The 17,218-nt window shown below is 44.3% G+C and overlaps 1 protein-coding gene across 1 annotated transcript in view; it reads left to right on the top strand.

Moving 5' to 3' along the window:
• PLXNA4 (plexin A4) overlaps nucleotides 1-17,218 on the top strand; it is a 774,189-nt gene that overhangs the window by 495,528 nt on the left and 261,443 nt on the right. The window lies entirely within an intron of this gene.

The following is a 17,218-nucleotide window of genomic DNA, read 5'->3' on the forward strand; positions in this document are numbered from 1 at the left end:
AACAGTGAGTCCACCGTCCATGCCCGTCTGGACCTTGGGGCCCCTCTGGACCTTGGGGTCCATTATGGGTGTCTCCGTGGTCCCCCCCAGTTGCTGGGCCTGCCTCGGGGTAAATTTTCTAAAGTGAGAGTTTTTAGAAGTAGAGATGTTGCCCATAGGAACCGATCAGATTCTACTTAACAGTTAATTAGCACCTTCTACAAGATAATAGCAAGAATCGGATTGGTTGCTATAGCAACATCTCCACTTCTAAACACTCTCACTTTAGTAAATGTACCCCCTAGTCTAATGTGGCTTGCTATTATCTGCAGACCTGTACATCCCAGGAGCACTAGCAATTCCCCAACAGCTGGAAATACACAGGTTGCCTTTCTCCGGTATAATGATATCATATATAGTCACCGTACCTCTGTACTAGCCTGTTTCATTTGCTTACTCATCAGTCAGTACCAGCTTTTCTGATCACAACTCACAAAAGAAAATACAGCTGTTTATGACTTTACAGTAAATATGCCTCTCACAGCACAAAGTATTTTTACGTTAATGTTGTTCTTGAAGCCTTGATCAGCATTTCTGCCGTTGTTTGAATAGTCTGCCAGTGCTGTGGACTTCTGTGTGGATTGGGTTTTAGCTAATTAGTTTCATTGAAGTCTAATTATAAAGCTATGGGAATATGGGTTTTCTTTAAATCAAATAAGCAACAGAGTGAATCAAATTTACTTTCCAGGGGACCAGTGAATCTCATATCAAGTAATGATGTAAATGAAGAATATGTTAAATTTTCTCCCATTTGAGACTCATTTTTCATTGAATATCTAGAACGTTTTGGAGTAGAATGTAAAATAACCTTCTGTTATAGTGACCCTTAACTTTAAATGGAAGCTTTACTTGAACATTGATATATATATATATATACTGTCTGTAATAATGTGTAAGCAAAACATTTGAATTAGCATGTATATGTGTACTATTGGACAACTTGAATTACAGTTCTCTCTTATGCCTTTAAAGCAAACCTTCAGTCATTGTGAATTTGCTTTGGAGTTTGGGCAATGCAGGAAATATACGTATTTGGCTTTTATAACTACTATTGTGCAACAAAAACAATAATAATACTATAAGATTGAAATAATAAAAGACATAACAGAATATAATAAAAGTTGTTCAAATAATATCATTCGTCTTTCTTTTATTTTACAGTATGAATATCTTTTGTCCCTACTTGGGACTATTTAATATTAATTACAATCTCTATTAAGGGTTTTTTAAAACTACTGAGAATCTTCTAGCCTCTCAGAAGATGAAACAGCACATAAACACAGCTCTGTAGAGCCTGGCTGGGAGTCAGTCTTTCTATATTACTATAAAAATTACACTTTAACAAGACTTAGGGGTCTATGGGCCTGATTCAGACCCACTCGCGAGCGGCTGTCCGCTCGCAAGTGGGTCGATGGTCTGCACTGAGCATGCGCACGACGGAGGGAGCTCCGTCGTGCGCATGCGCCAGACACGACGAGCGAAGGACTTTCCTTCGCTCGTTGTGTCCGATCAAAGAGGGCGTGCTGTCAATGTTGATTGACAGCACGCCCCCTTTGGTGGGCGTGCCGGGGGCGTGCCTCCCTGAAGGGGGCGTTCCCACGGGAACGCCTCCCGTCAGAAGCCGGCCCACTGACATCACTAGTGATGTCAGTGGGAGTGATTTTGGCTCTGATAGAGCCAAAATCACTCCGGAGCTTGCGGTTGAAAACCTCAACCGCAGGCTCCGGCTCGCAATTTCGATGGTCGCGATGGTCACGACCATCGCGGCCATCAAAATGCACGCTCGTATAGCCTGTGGGTGGTGACCCACAGCTATACGAGCGTCCAGGAGGACGCTCCATGAAAATGGAGCCCGGCCCTCATTCAGAGCGTGCGCTCTGCTCAGAGCGTACGGCTCTGAATGAGGGCCTATGTACTAAGCAGTGATAAGTGACAGAGTGAAAAGTGATAAGTCTGTGATAAGTACCAGCCAATCAGCTTCCAACTGTCATCTCACAGGCTGTGTTTGAAAAATGACTCTGTCACTTATCACTGCTTAGTACATAGACCCCTAAGGGCTCTATTTACTACAATCCGCATATTGAATGCAGATTGTAGTGTGATATTATCGACTGAATTCACATTGCGAATTCAGGCGCTAAGCCCTGTCCCCCGGCGCTAAGCCCTGCCCCCGCGATCGCGGACCCCCCTCAACCCCCCTCCCCCCCACGACCCCCCCTCCCTTAATAGCACTTACCTGCATGATCCGTACCTCCGGTGATGTCCTCCATGCGTCCAGTCAGGTGATAGCCCATACTGCACTGGGACCCGATCACCTGATGACCGGGCTGCAGTGCACTATGGGAGACCAGCTGACCGGAGGGGAGACATCACCCGGAGCCCCGATCACCGGTCCCTGGAGTCAGGTAAGTAAAAAAAAATTTTTACTATTTTTTTTCTTTTACAGTAATTAGCTTGCGGTCTGTTTAGACCACACAGCTGATTACTGGGACCGACTCCCGGCTCTGCTCTCCCTGTTAGAGCAGAGTAGGAGGCCGGTAACCGGGGGAGACCCTGGATAACGCCACCTCCAGGTGGCGTTATTATCACAGGGCTTTCCCTGGTATTTTTTTACAATTTATTTTTAGTAACTTTGGTCGGATCACATTTCCCATTACAATTATTGGAAATACGATCAGATTACTAAAAATAACTGATACTTAGGGGTTGGAGTAGAATTTTACGAATTCTACTTCAATTGCCCTGTAATAACTATAGGTGATACTAAAATAATGTGAAAAGGGTGTGAAAACACCCCTTTTCACTTTATTTTAGTAAAAATAATGTTAATAAATAGAGCCTAAAGGGCTTTATGTACTATACCAAGCAGTTAAAAGCATGGAGAAGTGGACCATAGCAACCAATCAGCTTTGATGTAGCATTTATCAAGTACAGTTTATAAAATAATAGGTAGAAGCTGATTGGTTGCTATGGGCAACTTCTCCACTGGTCCACTTCTTCACGCTTTTCACTGCTTGATACATAGAACCCTAAGGGGTCTATTTACTAAGCAGTGTTAGGAGACAGAGTGAAAAGTGATAAGGTGCCAGCCAATCAGCTCCTAACTGCCATCTCACAGGCTGTGTTTGGAAAATGACAGTTGGGAGCTGATTGGCTGGCACCTTATCACTTTTCACTCTGTCTCCTAACACTGCTTAGTAAATAGACCCATAATGGTCCAGTGTAGACTGTAACCATTGTGCCTTCTGGTCACGCCTGAAAAGTCATATCTCTCTTTCTAACTTGAACTAAAACTGGTTGATAAATTAACTCTAAGATGATGGGCCTAATTCAGAGATGTGCAAATTAGCAAAAGCCGCTGCATCTTTGTACATTGCGAGCGATGATGCTGCTTCTGCACATGTGCAGATCTAAAAAACATTGGAGATGTGCGTAAACATCAGGTTACCTAATCGCTAAATTAGGCGTGCTATTGGCAGAACCTATGATGTTATTAGTTGTCAGCAGTGTGAAATGGAGTTTAGTGCACACTTAACCAGGGATTGGTTTATTAACTGGTAGTAAGCAGGTGCAGAGTAACACAGGGTTAATAAGTATGCAGCAAGTACACAATGCAGTATCTCCAGGTGGAACCAGGAATGTATGGGGTTACTGCAAGTGGTATAGCTCACCCCTCTATGTATATATATATCCAGTGATGGCAGTGGAGTATATAATATAGCTAGTGGTGGTGACAAGTTCAAGTTCCAACAATATGTACGGTGGTGGTGTTGCCCCTCTAAGGGTGATACAGACTTCAGGTTAAAGAGAGTGAACCAAAATATACAGGGGGATATGTATCAAATCTTGGAGGGATATAAAGTAGAAATAGATAATGTACAGTACTAACCAATCAGCTCATCATTGTCATTTTATAGCTTGTGTTTGAAAAATGGCAATTAGGAGCTGATTGGTTTTACTTTATCTCTCTCCACTTTATCTCTTTCCAAGGTTTGATACATCTCCCCCCAAACAATCTGCCTTTCTTTCCCCCCACAAAAACAGCATGAAAACAAATCCAGCACAAAACAGGGAGGGAAGGGCAGTGTCGGACTGGTGCATGAAGAGCCCATAAGGAAATTAAATTGATGGAGCCTGCTGAAGGGGCGTTACCAGCCATTAGGTAGGTGTGGTCAGCAGCTAGAGGGGTGTGGCCAGATAACTAGCAAATTGAAGATGAAAAAATTATGAATAAAGGCCAGTTTGTTGCAAACAGACTCCTCCACCAAACCCCTTCCTTTAAAAAAGTTTTAAGTGTAATTATCCAGCTATATGTGTGTGTATGTGATATGTACACTACAAATAAAAGTGTTAGAAATACTACACCATGAGAGTATTTGCCTCTCCTTCTCTATTATGATTGCTGAAGCTCAGTGACTGTACACTATGGGCTCTATTTACTACAATCCGCATATTGAATGCAGATTGTAGTGTGATATTATCGACTGAATTTGCATTTTGAATTCAGGCAATATCACAGGGATTTACTAAGCTCTGTCCCTGCGAATCCCCTCCGCACACTAGTCACGGTATTTTCGCCAAAAATACCGTAACAAAGTGCCCGCGCATGCGTCGACCGGCCGCCGCTTCTAACCCCCTCCCCGGCGCTAAGCTCCGCCCCCGGCGCTAAGCCCCGCCCCCGCGACAAAAGTCCAGGAATGATGATCTTTGTCCATGAAAGATGATGTTTTGCCTCTTTCTGAGACCCGATTTTTGGAGGGATTAATCCGAACCCGGCGTGCAAATCCAAACCAATCCGAGCCTGCACATCCCTAATATATATATATATATATATATATATATATATATATATATATATAGTAACAGTTTGTTATATAATTTGAATCGATGTTAAACATCATATATTGTTCACAAATTATATTTCTTCACCTTGAGGAGGAAAACAGGCATTGCACAGAAGCTGGAATAGAAAGCTACCAAACAAACACCACACTGTTAGAGGGCACATGCCAGCTGCTGCAGTGTAGTTTCTCACCCAGTCACTCGTCTCACGCTGATTTACATCTAGATGGACCCTGCTGCCTGCTGCATTCCGCCCGCAGCTGCTGCTATATCAGTCAATCCCTGCAAGCAGCTGTTACAGACTGAAAATTGCTGCCGGTGATCTGCGCTAGGCCACTGGGATGTATCTACCCAATCGCCAGGGGCGCCGGCCGACAGTCGGAGCAGTCCGGCGGTGCCACATGCAGCCAGAGGCAGAATCAGGATGGGACTGCCAAGACTGGAGTCCTGAGTACGCCCCTGGCTCCTACCCAGGGTAGACGTCCAGGGGCACGCAATCACTTGCACTTGATGGCAGCTGCCTGGTACAATGAATAAATAAAGTTGTTTATTTTAGACATGGTACGATGTTACACACGCCGGATTGCTGCACTGAGGAGCCGGCCACAGCCGCAGCCAAAAGATACAAGCGATGGTAATTATCTGTGGGCTGCGGGGGCTGGATGCGGGGGGCCAGGGTTTGGAGCTGGACAGACAGAATGGGGGCTGGCTGGGGAGACAGAAGTGGGGTGGCTGGGGAGACAGAAGGGGGATGGCTGGGGAGAAGGAAGGAGGATGGCTGGGGAGACAAGTTGGATGGCTGGGGATACAGAAGGGGGGTTGGCTGGGGAGACAGAAGGGGGATGGCTGGGGAGAAAGAAGGGGTGCTGCCTGATTAAACTGAAGGAGGTGCTGACTGATGAAACATGGGGGCTGGCTGGGGAGAAAGAAGGGGGCTGGCTAGGGAAACGTTATAAGTACAAAGTGCAATTATTCAGAAAATAGGGGGAGGGGGGCACTAGTCCATTACTTTGCCAGGGGCACTCGATACATGCTAGGCCATGCCCTCCTGCAATAGAGATGTGAACCAGCAGGGCCCACCAGTCATTCCACCGAATCCCTGGTGGCCCAGTCTGAGTCTTCAGGAATAGTCCCATGGTCTGAACTGCATAACACACCTCTCCCCTCTAACAGGTTAACATCAACCATGTGACCTCCTCTCAACACACCCCTAGCCTTGTGATTTAATCCGTATTCTTCCTTCTGTTCATTTTCACTTTCTGCAAAGATGGCTTGTCAAATCTTAGGGTCATTATGCTGAGAAAGGGCTATCTGAAGTAACAATTTTCTGTGTTTGATTTTGTATTTGGTGCATTGTTGTTCCTGCTTGTTTGGTACACAGCTCCAATGTGCTAATACAAAGTCTACGTGATGCCTGCCGTTGTCTTATTGCCCCACCACATCATCAGTGTGGTGATTATAGCTATGTATTATTATGTTTTATGTGAATTTATTTCCATACATCTGTTTTGACACGTGAATTAACGGGATGTAGTTACGCCAGTCTCAATACCCACAGCTGAAATCCGACAAGGGACTTAAGATAGGCGTCTAAATACTGACGTTTATCTTAATAATCCTGACGCCGGAACGCAGAAGGACGCCAGCCCGAATGAGTTAATTGGGTGGGGAGGTTAGGATTAGGCACTCCTAGGGGGGAGGGTTAGGGTCAGACACCCCCTGGGAGGGTTAGGTTTAGAGTGCGGTAAGGGGAGGTTAGGGTTAGGCAACAGTAAGGGATGGTTAGGGTTAGGCTGGGGAGAGGGGTAGGGATAGGGTACTTACCTGCCCTGTCGGGAACTTCTCCCTTCGGGCTGCCGGAGCCGGGATATGAACGCCAGGACTTCATACCCATTACGAATTAATAATCTAAACAACAAATTGTAAGTATATTCTTTCGCCTTTCCATATACTTCAACAGCTATCAGTTCTATTATAATGAATGAGGTTTTCCAGATAGGAGTTTTACTTCTATAATTGGAATACTATTCCAAAAAAAACTAAATTCAATTTAAAAATGACCCCTGTGTTTCTGCACACTGTCCCTGGCATTCCCCTCCAGCAAACATAAAAGTTATTATAGAAAATAAATATTCAGGAAATAGTTTTCCTAGTCACAGGAGGTGAAGGGCCTGATTCAGGGGGGTTATTATGAGCAGATGAGCAATGTGTTTTATACTGCACATGCATCTGAGCCGCACTGTGCATGGGTTGGGATTGGTTACCGGTGACAGTCATAGTGAGAATTTGGATGAAGAGTGATTGACAGTCAGTGTGCGTTTATAACATGGACGTGGCTAGTCAAACACTGGCATATTGCGAGTGTTTCATGGGCATGTCACAGCCAACAATTGTGTCTTTGTATGCAGTTTCACTGGCCCTGGAGACTTAGGACCTCATTCAGAGCCGGTCGCACAGAGCGTGCGGTCGGTCTGAATGAGGGGAGGACCTCTTGAATTTTCAAGACGTCCTCCTTTGCGGTGGTAAGGCTGTGGGTTAACACCCACAGCCTTATGACCGCCTAAGGTGATGGTCGCGATGGTCAAGACCATCGCGACCATCGGGGCTTACGACGAGACCCTAGGGTAGGGTCTCCCTTGTCGTAAGCCCCGGAGAGCTTCTGGCTCTGTCTGAGCCGGAAGCTCTCCACTGACATCACTTTGGATCGAGACCTGCTACGACCGGCGCTGTCGGTCGTAGCGGGTCTCACACATGCGCACGACGGCGCCGGCGCCATCGTGCGCATGCTCTGTGGGGGGCCATCGACCCGGTCCGAGCGCATCGGCGCTAACTGCTGGGTCTGAATGACCCCCTCAGTCCTGCTGGACTTTCTGAGCAACTGTTGGGTTGATTGTGCGACCGATGGTGCGTCTTTGTACAAAAGTGGCGGATTAGAGACACAGCTGGTGGGCATCTCTGTATACATTTCTTTTGCTGCAGCATTAGCATATATTCGCAGTACCTCTGTGTACAAAGGCGCAGTCACAAGTGAAATAGCGGAGGAAGGGGGGACGGGAAGTATACTTACCTGTCCCCTCTCGGGATACCAACCATCGGGATGTCGCTGTCGGTATTCTGACAGAAGGCATCCCCACAGCCGGCATTACATACCCATTCTATCTCAGGGCCTTATTCGGAGGTGGACGTGGTGTCAGTGTTTGCACAGTTGAGCGATTTCTTGCTACTGTGCATGCGGGAAAGTCCAAGAAACTCCTACAGGGCATGAGTACCCCTGAGTGTACGCAGAGACCGCTATTGTGAATTGGGTCAGTTGTAATAGAGCTGGCAGCGAACAGCCATGGGCATTTCTGGGAGGTGTCTGAAGTGACCACAAAAAAAGGTTGTCTCATGGGCGTGGTATGGGAGTGTCACATGCATATCAGTGAACAGGGTTGTATTGTCAAATGCAGAGCCACAGCTAAAGAGGCTATGATTAGAGAAAGTTCAGAAGGAGACGCTGCGCCAGACATAGGGTGTCATAAGTGTCGATGTTCATCAGGACGGTGCGCCGATGGTGGAGCGTTTGAGTTCAGCGGTGGATTTCCACAGTCCACGGATATTGAAAGTGGTATCTCAGGGCTTGTAATCTATGGCGCTCGCAATTACACTAAGGGAAGGCTGACACTAGCATTTGCATATTATTGCAGCAGCGAATCCTAAAGAAACCGCAGCCGCGACAGCATTAGCATCCAGCTCTGAATCAGGCCCTCAGGCACATAATGTTTCAATATAATTATTAACCCACAAGATACACAAACACAACAAGACTTGCATCTGTGTAGATTCTCAACTAATGAATTTAACATTCACACATTCACACGTAGGTGTCTGAGTATTGTTGCGGTAGTTATTCAAAGCCTAATGGTGATGTAAGGTGCTATAGTTTATTTTGACACATGCAATCTGAGGTGCATTAAAGAACAAAAAAAAAATTCTTCTCCAGCAGAATTGCAGAGTGGAGAAAATTGCCTGTGATTGGTTTATCATTTGATTAATATGCTTCAGGAAGTTGAACAATTTACTTTAATATTTTATGCAAATAGTTTCAACTCAAAGTTGTTTTGTGCAGAGTTGATAAAATGACCTGAAAAACAAACACCCACCAGCTTGTCATACCACTTTCAGACCTAAAATCCTAGGTTCAACCCGGCTCAGACCTGGGACACCGAGCACAGGTTGAAGCCGGGCTTCCCCTTTCACACACAGGAACGACCCGGGTTATTCTGTCGTCACCCTTCACACTGGTCAAGGGTCTTGCAGTGACATTCAGTAGGCGCTTGGAGATGATCTCATTTCAAAGCGCCACTGTCCCCAGCCAATCAGTTTGTTTAAGGCGTGACCCGGGTCATCAAGACCATGGTCGCACCTTTCACACTTGAGCCGGGCCGTTGACCCAGCTTGCAAGACCCGGGAAAAACCCTGCTAGTGAGTAGGGTCACGGACTCGGTACTGTCAACCCGTGTCGCACCTTTCAGACTTACGCCACACCCAGGTAGATGCATGTTCGCCCGCAAAATCCCGGGTTTTAGGCTTAAGCCTGAAAGGGGTATTAGTGAGATGCAGGGCAACAGTGATGGAGCTGTTGAATGGAACCAGGCTTTGTAGGCCTATTAAATAATACAGAAGCTTGTTATTTTAGGGGTCTCTATAGAGCCAAATTGTAGATATATTTTAGATTTGCATGAAAATTCTGGGCCCAAACTCGGATGAGAATTTGCAGAGAAAAAAAATGCTCCTCTTTTCAATTTACAGTAGTAAGACCGACAGTAGTATGGTCTGATCTAGCATGGAATGAAGTGTGGGCAAAAATCTGTGCAACTGTTTCACAAGATAAGTACATCATTATAAAATCATATATAGATTTGAGACAGGCAACTATTTTATCTGTAATGTTACAAATTCCTAAACCTTGTGCTTTTTTATCTATGAAAAAAAGATAGCAGGACTCAGAGAAAAGGTGTCAGCACTCACCTAATGCTACATGTGGATACAAGATTTAGGGGTCTTTTTACTAAGCAGTGATAAGAGACAGAGTGAAAAGTGATAAGAAAGTGATAAGGTGCCAGCCGATCAGCTCCCAACTGTCATCTCACAGGCTGGGTTTGAAAAATGACAGTTAAGAGCTGATTGTCTGGCACCTTATCACTTTCATACCACTTTTCACTCTGTCTCCTATCACTGCTTAGTAAATAGACCCCTTATAGTCCTTGCGATGTGTATGAAGAGAAGTGATCGCAAATGCAATCACTTTGCTTCTTCTTGATGATCCTGGTGCGTTACCACGCATGTGTAGTCTGCTGTCCATGCCTGTGTGGGTGCTCATTGCCAGGGAGGGAGTCTAAGGATCCTTCTGGTAAATGCTGCAGAAAGTAGCCCATAGTCTACAATGGGGCATTCTGGTGCTCGGTAAATTCAACATTAATTCCAAATAACTTCAGAAATCTACGGGCTGCTTTTGCGGACGAAAACAAAGGACTGCAGGGACCTGTCGTCCCCAGTACATATATACATACATTCCACGGATACTTAATATTTGTGGATATCCAGCAAATATTAATTGATAAAGGTAGTAATGCTTAACTGATATACATTAGTATAGAATTGTCATCTTACGTCCATTAACAAAACATGCACAATCTAACAGACTGAAGAGACAGTTTTTAGATATTGGAATATACTGTATGATATACATATACAGTAGTTGCAATCAAATTACAGTCACTGTGGAAATGCTATGTTTTAAGGGTAGTCAGAGATAGTCCATGAGGCATTGATTTTCCAACCTATATCCTAAAGCCACATAAAATTAGTTTCTCGGTACCAGGGAAGAGAATCCAGCTGTTTGGCTGCTTAGCTCAGCTGTTTACTTGCCTAGACCTCCCCAGTGATAGTTTTGGCAGTGTTGTGTTCCAAGCTTAAATACAAACACATGAACTGGAGGCAACATGAAGGCTGTTTACTAAAACATTCAATTTAACCAGCTCACTGCCATTTGATTTGGCAATGCTGTGCAGATTGTGTTGCTTAATGTATGGATGTTAGGTATTGTTTTAGAAGGTTGATGATAATAATAGAAATAAATCACTCTGAGGTGAATATGGCATATAAATCCAATGTACTGTTTGTCTAGTTATGTGGATTTCTGATTGTTTATCTATACATGGTATCCTATTCTACAATCTGAATAGCTGATTTATACAGTATATTTGTTTTGTTTTGTTTAATTTCAGGTTGCATTGTTTTTTTATTACCCACCACTAGAGGGTGATGTCTGCGCTCAATATGTGTTATTTTTCAATCTGTTTTCTGGTGTATTATTCTGTATTTTGTTTACCCTGTTCTGTATAGTTTGCTTGAAACTCTGCTGATTAGCTAATGATTTGTTGGATTTATATGAGCTTATCTTGATTCATTATATTTATATGTAGGTCTCCCATATTCTCAGCGGTGGCTTCAGTGTATGGGTTTCCTGGGTCTGTTTTCTTTTGGACAGCATTATGCATGCTGCATACATTGTTATACATTGTTGCTTTAAGTAAACTAATTGGTATGCCAGTTAGGCTAGACCTCTGTTTAAGTAGAGATGTGCGTGTTTTGGTTTTGGTCTTGGATCTGGATTCATCTTGTTGTTCTGGTTTTGGATCTGGATTTTTTTTTTTTTTAAATAGATAAAAAGTTTTTAAAAACCGCTAAAATCATGTAATTTTTGTAATCCAAAACCTGAAATTCGGATTTAAAATCCGAATTCCGAACTGTGAAAAGATCAGAACCGCGACTTGGATTTATCCGGATTCAAAAAATTGGGGTGGATTTGGATTTTTGGAGAACCAAACTGCACATCTCTAGTTTAAAGTATGTGGAACATGTTTTGATATGCATCAATGCAGCAATTACAACATGCACTGTGTTATTTGGATTGTGTCTATGACAGATAATGCAGTCCTATCATGTTTGCATCTTTGTGTTTTCATTGGTGGAGGGTATTTGCACTGTCTCCATAGTTACCAAGCATGCCATGGGGTGATGTCTGATGATGTCAGATGTGATGCACATCAGAGGGCGTGGCGCACGCTGATGATGTTAGCCCAGTCCCAGGGGGAGTGGCTGTCTGTTGTGCACATAGTGTTGCTGCCTATTTATGGTAAATGTTTGCATTTTTTCACATCCCTTAAGAAAACATATATATAAATCATGCCATGAGGTGGCACTCCGTGGACTGGAAATCTTTGAGCATCCATTAAAAACATTCCGGGCCTGACATACTGCTGTGGACGCAGTTGCAGCCGTGACTGTGTCTTTTTGTGCAACAGCGTCTGCTTCTTTATGCAAATGCCGCAACCAATTCTCAGACTACTGAGATGCCCACTGGCACGTACTAAGAAGCACCATCATTGCACCATCAGTCTCAACATTGAATTTTGCTCCTACCCTATGGCAGGTGCAATTTTGCCATCTGAACATGGCCACTGGTGTCAGTGCAACTGTGTCTTTGAACACAGTCTCTCACCATGACATGCCAACATCTAGCTAGCCAGGGCCATTTCTAGGGGCTGGGGCTCCTAGTGCGAACAGTAAAAATGTGCCCCCTCTCCCCCAAACAATTATAAGATAATTTGTGCGCTCCAAAAGGGGGCGTGGCCTCTCTGTAAGGGGTGTGGTCTCACAATAAGGGAAGTGGTATCAAATGTAAAGACTACCTTACAAATAAATGATGTTAACATAACCATAGGATTAGGGACAGCAAAACCAACTGCTATTTCCAGTTTCCTGTTCTAAGGCACATCAACAGTTTTCCACCAACCCCACAGGAAAAAGAAACACATTGCTTTCCCACAATGTAAATAACATTGCTCCCCCACATAGGAAATAACATTGCTCCCCCACATTTATTCCTATAGTACTATACTCACTAAGATTTGCACTTGGGGTTGGAGGTTTTATTCTTGGGCACAGTGTTTCCAATACCACCTTCTCCATTTAGTTGTGCTCAATGCAAATTAGCACATTGTGATCAAATGAATATCCTCTACAGAACCCCCAACTGTAAATAAAAATGCTCGTTAATAACCACATGTCAAACACAGTCACAAATTCAAGTGCTTATTAACCACCGCATGTGAAACATGATGCCCTAATATGCTACACACCTGACATATTGCCATGCAACAGCGGCCTCTCCCTTCTTTCTCTCTCTGGGTTAAATTTACTAAAGTGAGAGTTTTTAGCAGTTGAGATGTTGCCCATAGCAACCAATCAGATTCTACTTAACATATAACTAGCACCTTGTAGAAGATAACAACTACAATCAGATTTGTTGCTATGGGCAAAATCTCCACTCCTAAAAACTCTCACTTTAGTAAATTTACCCCTCTGAGAGAGAGAGACTGGCTGCCTACCCGCTCCCTCCTCTCTCTGCTGGGTGCACTGTGCCCGGCTGGCGGTGGCATCTCTCCCGTCCAGTCCTTCTCTCAGAAATGGCGCGCCAGCCCCTCGACATCCAGACGTGCAACTGCCTTAAATAACTTTTTCATCTGCGCGGCTGCTCATGCAATGGGTGGGATCAGGCCGGGATAGACAGGGAGGGGAGAGCGAAAAGCGCAGCGTGACAGCAGAATGCTAGCTGAGCTAGTGTAACTAAAGTGACAGTATGCAGCCTAGGGGTCGTCCACCCCTAGAAACGGCCCTGTAGCTAACCACTCCGTTACCTTCCTGAAACATCCAGCAAAAATGCACCTCTCTGCATGCAACTTCCATCTGCGTCTTCAAGCGGTAACCATCTTGACGCATGCACAGTGCAATTCGAACGCATGTGCTGACTGAACTCATTGGCCTCTTGTGGGCGCCATCGACATTACGTGCACCTCTACATTTTATTTTTCTTGGCATGGAGGCCCTCCACTCAGGGGCGTATCAACAGGCGGGCCCCTCTCAGTCACACAACTTACCTTGTGCGCCGGGCGGCAAGCAGCTCCCTACTGCGCAGGGTGGGGGCCCCCTGAACCCAGGGGCCCGTTTGCATTGCACATCCTGCAGCCGTTATACTGTTAATATGCCTATGCCTTCACCCCATCACTGCTAATATTAGCTATGCGTTACTTTACAGTGGTTGCTCTTTTGCACTACAGCACAACATTTACTGCATAACGTGAGATCTTGTTGACAGGAAAAATGTTATGCAAAACTTGATTGAAATCAATCAACATAATTGCTGCAAACTGGGAAAGTAATAGAAAAAGGTTTTGGTTATTAGTGGCCCTTTTATAGAGTGAAAGGATTAATCTGTGTATTTGGCAGTCTTGATGGCAGATAATATACTGACCTATCGTACAGTGCATTAATGCCTTGGCTGGCTTTGCAGGTAAATGGCCAGTAGTAATGGGGGAAACATGCTCACACATAGCAAACATCAGTAGCAGCTTGTACAGTTTATAGAACAAAATTGTACAATTTCCATTCTTGATCAGGTCTCAGTTCATGTTTTTAAGCTCTCTTCTCTGGTGCTCATTAGCAGTGTATTTCCATGGAAAATACACTACATGAAGATTTATAAAGCCAAGTCAGGATCGCATAGAGGCTTTATTTCTCATTTCATTAAAGTAAACTTGTCATGCCATTTTGAAAGCCGTAGCATAAATAATATAGAGCGAGAAAAAAACGAATACTGTTTAACTAACAATTAGCTGTAAAACTGTGCTCCTCATCTCCCTAGTATTTCCTGTAATATTGCCTTCACATTATTTAAAGTGAACCTTTGACTTTGATCTAAGAAAAATAACAGTGTGTAGTTGATAGAGGTACAAGTAGGAAACAACTTTGATTTTAAAAGATGCCCTTCGTATTCCCACACACCCCAAAAATATTTCACCCCCTCTCCCGCCATATCTGCTATCCTAGTATTTTCCCAGCACAAGCTAGGAATTAGGACTGTCTCTGATTGAGATCTGCAATGGACAGACTGGGTAGGTATTGCTCTACTGAAGGGCAATGTTACTTGTGCTGGCAGTCTTTCTCTTTCTGTCAGTGTGGAATAAATGAGTAGAGGCATGCTGAGAGGTAAATTGGGGAGGGGAAGATGAGCATGCTGCTAGGAATAGGAATACACATAGGCATAACTTTCTAGAAAATGAACATTCTACTAGTAAATAAATACATGTAGTATAACTGTCCAAATGATGAGCATGAGGCGTGTCATAACATTTACTTACATCCAAATGTAAATGAGCCCCAAAACAGATAGTAAGATCTATTTGTTGATGAAAACACACTGATACTGTTCAGAAAATGCATGTAGCTATAGGGATTATTGTGCCTTATAACCAATGCAGGGGAATGATACTAATGATACCATTTGAATGTATATATAGGGCAGCACAGATGGTGTAATGGTAGCATTACTGCCTCACAGCACTGATGTCATGGGTTCAATTCCCACAACGGCCCTAACTGTGTGGAGTTTGTATATTCTCCCTGTGCTTGCGTGGGTTTCCTCCGGGTACTCCGGTTCCCTCCCACATTCCAAAAATATACTGGTAGGTTAATTGGCTCCCAAAAAAATTTAACCCTAGTGTGTATGTGTGTGTGCATGTGATAGGGAACATAGATTGTAAGTGCCACTGGGGCAGGGACTGATGTGAATGGCCAACTATTCTCTGTAAAAGCGCTGCGGAATATGTGTGCGCTATATAAATAACTGTTAATAAATAAATAAATAATAAATAAATAAATAAATAAATATATCTGTGTTTTTTTATATATACTGTATAACATCTTCATAATGGGGGTAATGTGCAATTAGGGAGATTGCTAGACTCTTCAGGGAGTCAGAGAGATTACTGCTATTATTTCAGGGAGTATTACTGACAATCAGGGAGAGTTAGCAAGTATGATATACATCTAGCCTCCTTTCATGTTACACAGCCGACTCTGTAGCTCCGAGCGTCTTTTTGTGGGACTTTTTCCCTTCAAAGGCGTCTTATTTGCAAAGCGATGTGAATTAGGGATGTGCAGACTTGGATAGGTTCGAGTGTGCACACCCAGTTCGGATTTTTCCCTCCAAAAAAACGGAACTCAGAAAGAGGCAAAACGTCATCTTGCATGGACAAACATCATCATTCCTGGACAAAGTCTACGAGTGATGATGTTTGTCCATGCAAGATGACGTTTTGCCTCTTTCTGAGTTCCGTTTTTTTGGAGGGAAAAATCCGAACTCGGCGTGCAAACTCGAACCTATCCAAGTCTGCACATCCCTAATGTGAATAGGCTGCACAAGCAGCTTATGCTGATTAAAATGGTATGTGGCATGTTATTTGCACAATTTGTGGTCTAAAATTTTTAACCTGCCAACATTAAAAGTCATTATGTTAAATTATTGTGGTCTATTTACTAAGCCTTGGATGGTGATAAAATGGACGGAGATAAAGTACCAGCCAACCAGCTCCTAACTGTCATTTTTCAAACACAGCCTTTGACATGGCAGTTAGGATCTAATTGGCTGGTACTTTATATCCATTCACTTTATCACCATCCACGGCTTAGTAAATAGATGACCTAGTCACCACAGTTTGCATAGTTTTACCCTTGCAGAAAGACACTATGGCCCTCATTCAGAGCCGTACGCTCTGAGCAGAGCGCACACTCTGAATGAGGGCCGGGCTCCATGAAAATGGAGCGTCCTCCTGGACGCTCGTATAGCTGTGGGTCACCACCCACAGGCTATACGAGCGTGCATTGTGATGGCCGCGATGGTCGTGACCATCGCGACCATCGAAATTGCGAGCCGGAGCCTGCGGTTGAGGTTTTCAACCGCAAGCTCCGGAGTGATTTTGGCTCTATCAGAGCCAAAATCACTCCCACTGACATCACTAGTGATGTCAGTGGGCCGGCTTTTGACGGGAGGCGTTCCCGTGGGAACGCCCCCGTCAGGGAGGCATGCCCCCGGCACGCCCACCAAAGGGGGCGTGCTGTCAATCAACATTGACAGCACGCCCCCTTTGATCGGACACAACGAGCGAAGGACTTTCCTTCGCTCGTCGCGTCTGGCGCATGCGCACGACGGAGCTCCCTCCGTCGTGCGCATGCTCAGTCCATAACATCGACCCACTTGCGAGCGGACAGCCGCTCGCGAGTGGGTCTGAATCAGGCCCTATATTTTCTATAACCATTTAAAGCATAACACTTGGGGATGTCTTTTACCCTATCTGTAACCCGTGTTAAATATGGGGCAAGACCTGCTTATTCTTCTAGAACTATAATTTACTCTGCAATTTGGATTTAATTTTTTTTGCTTGCTGTTCTTATT

Source organism: Taudactylus pleione, unplaced genomic scaffold (genome assembly GCF_031769625.1).
Source record: "Taudactylus pleione unplaced genomic scaffold, aTauple2 ptg000086l, whole genome shotgun sequence".
NCBI lineage: Eukaryota > Metazoa > Chordata > Amphibia > Anura > Myobatrachidae > Taudactylus > Taudactylus pleione.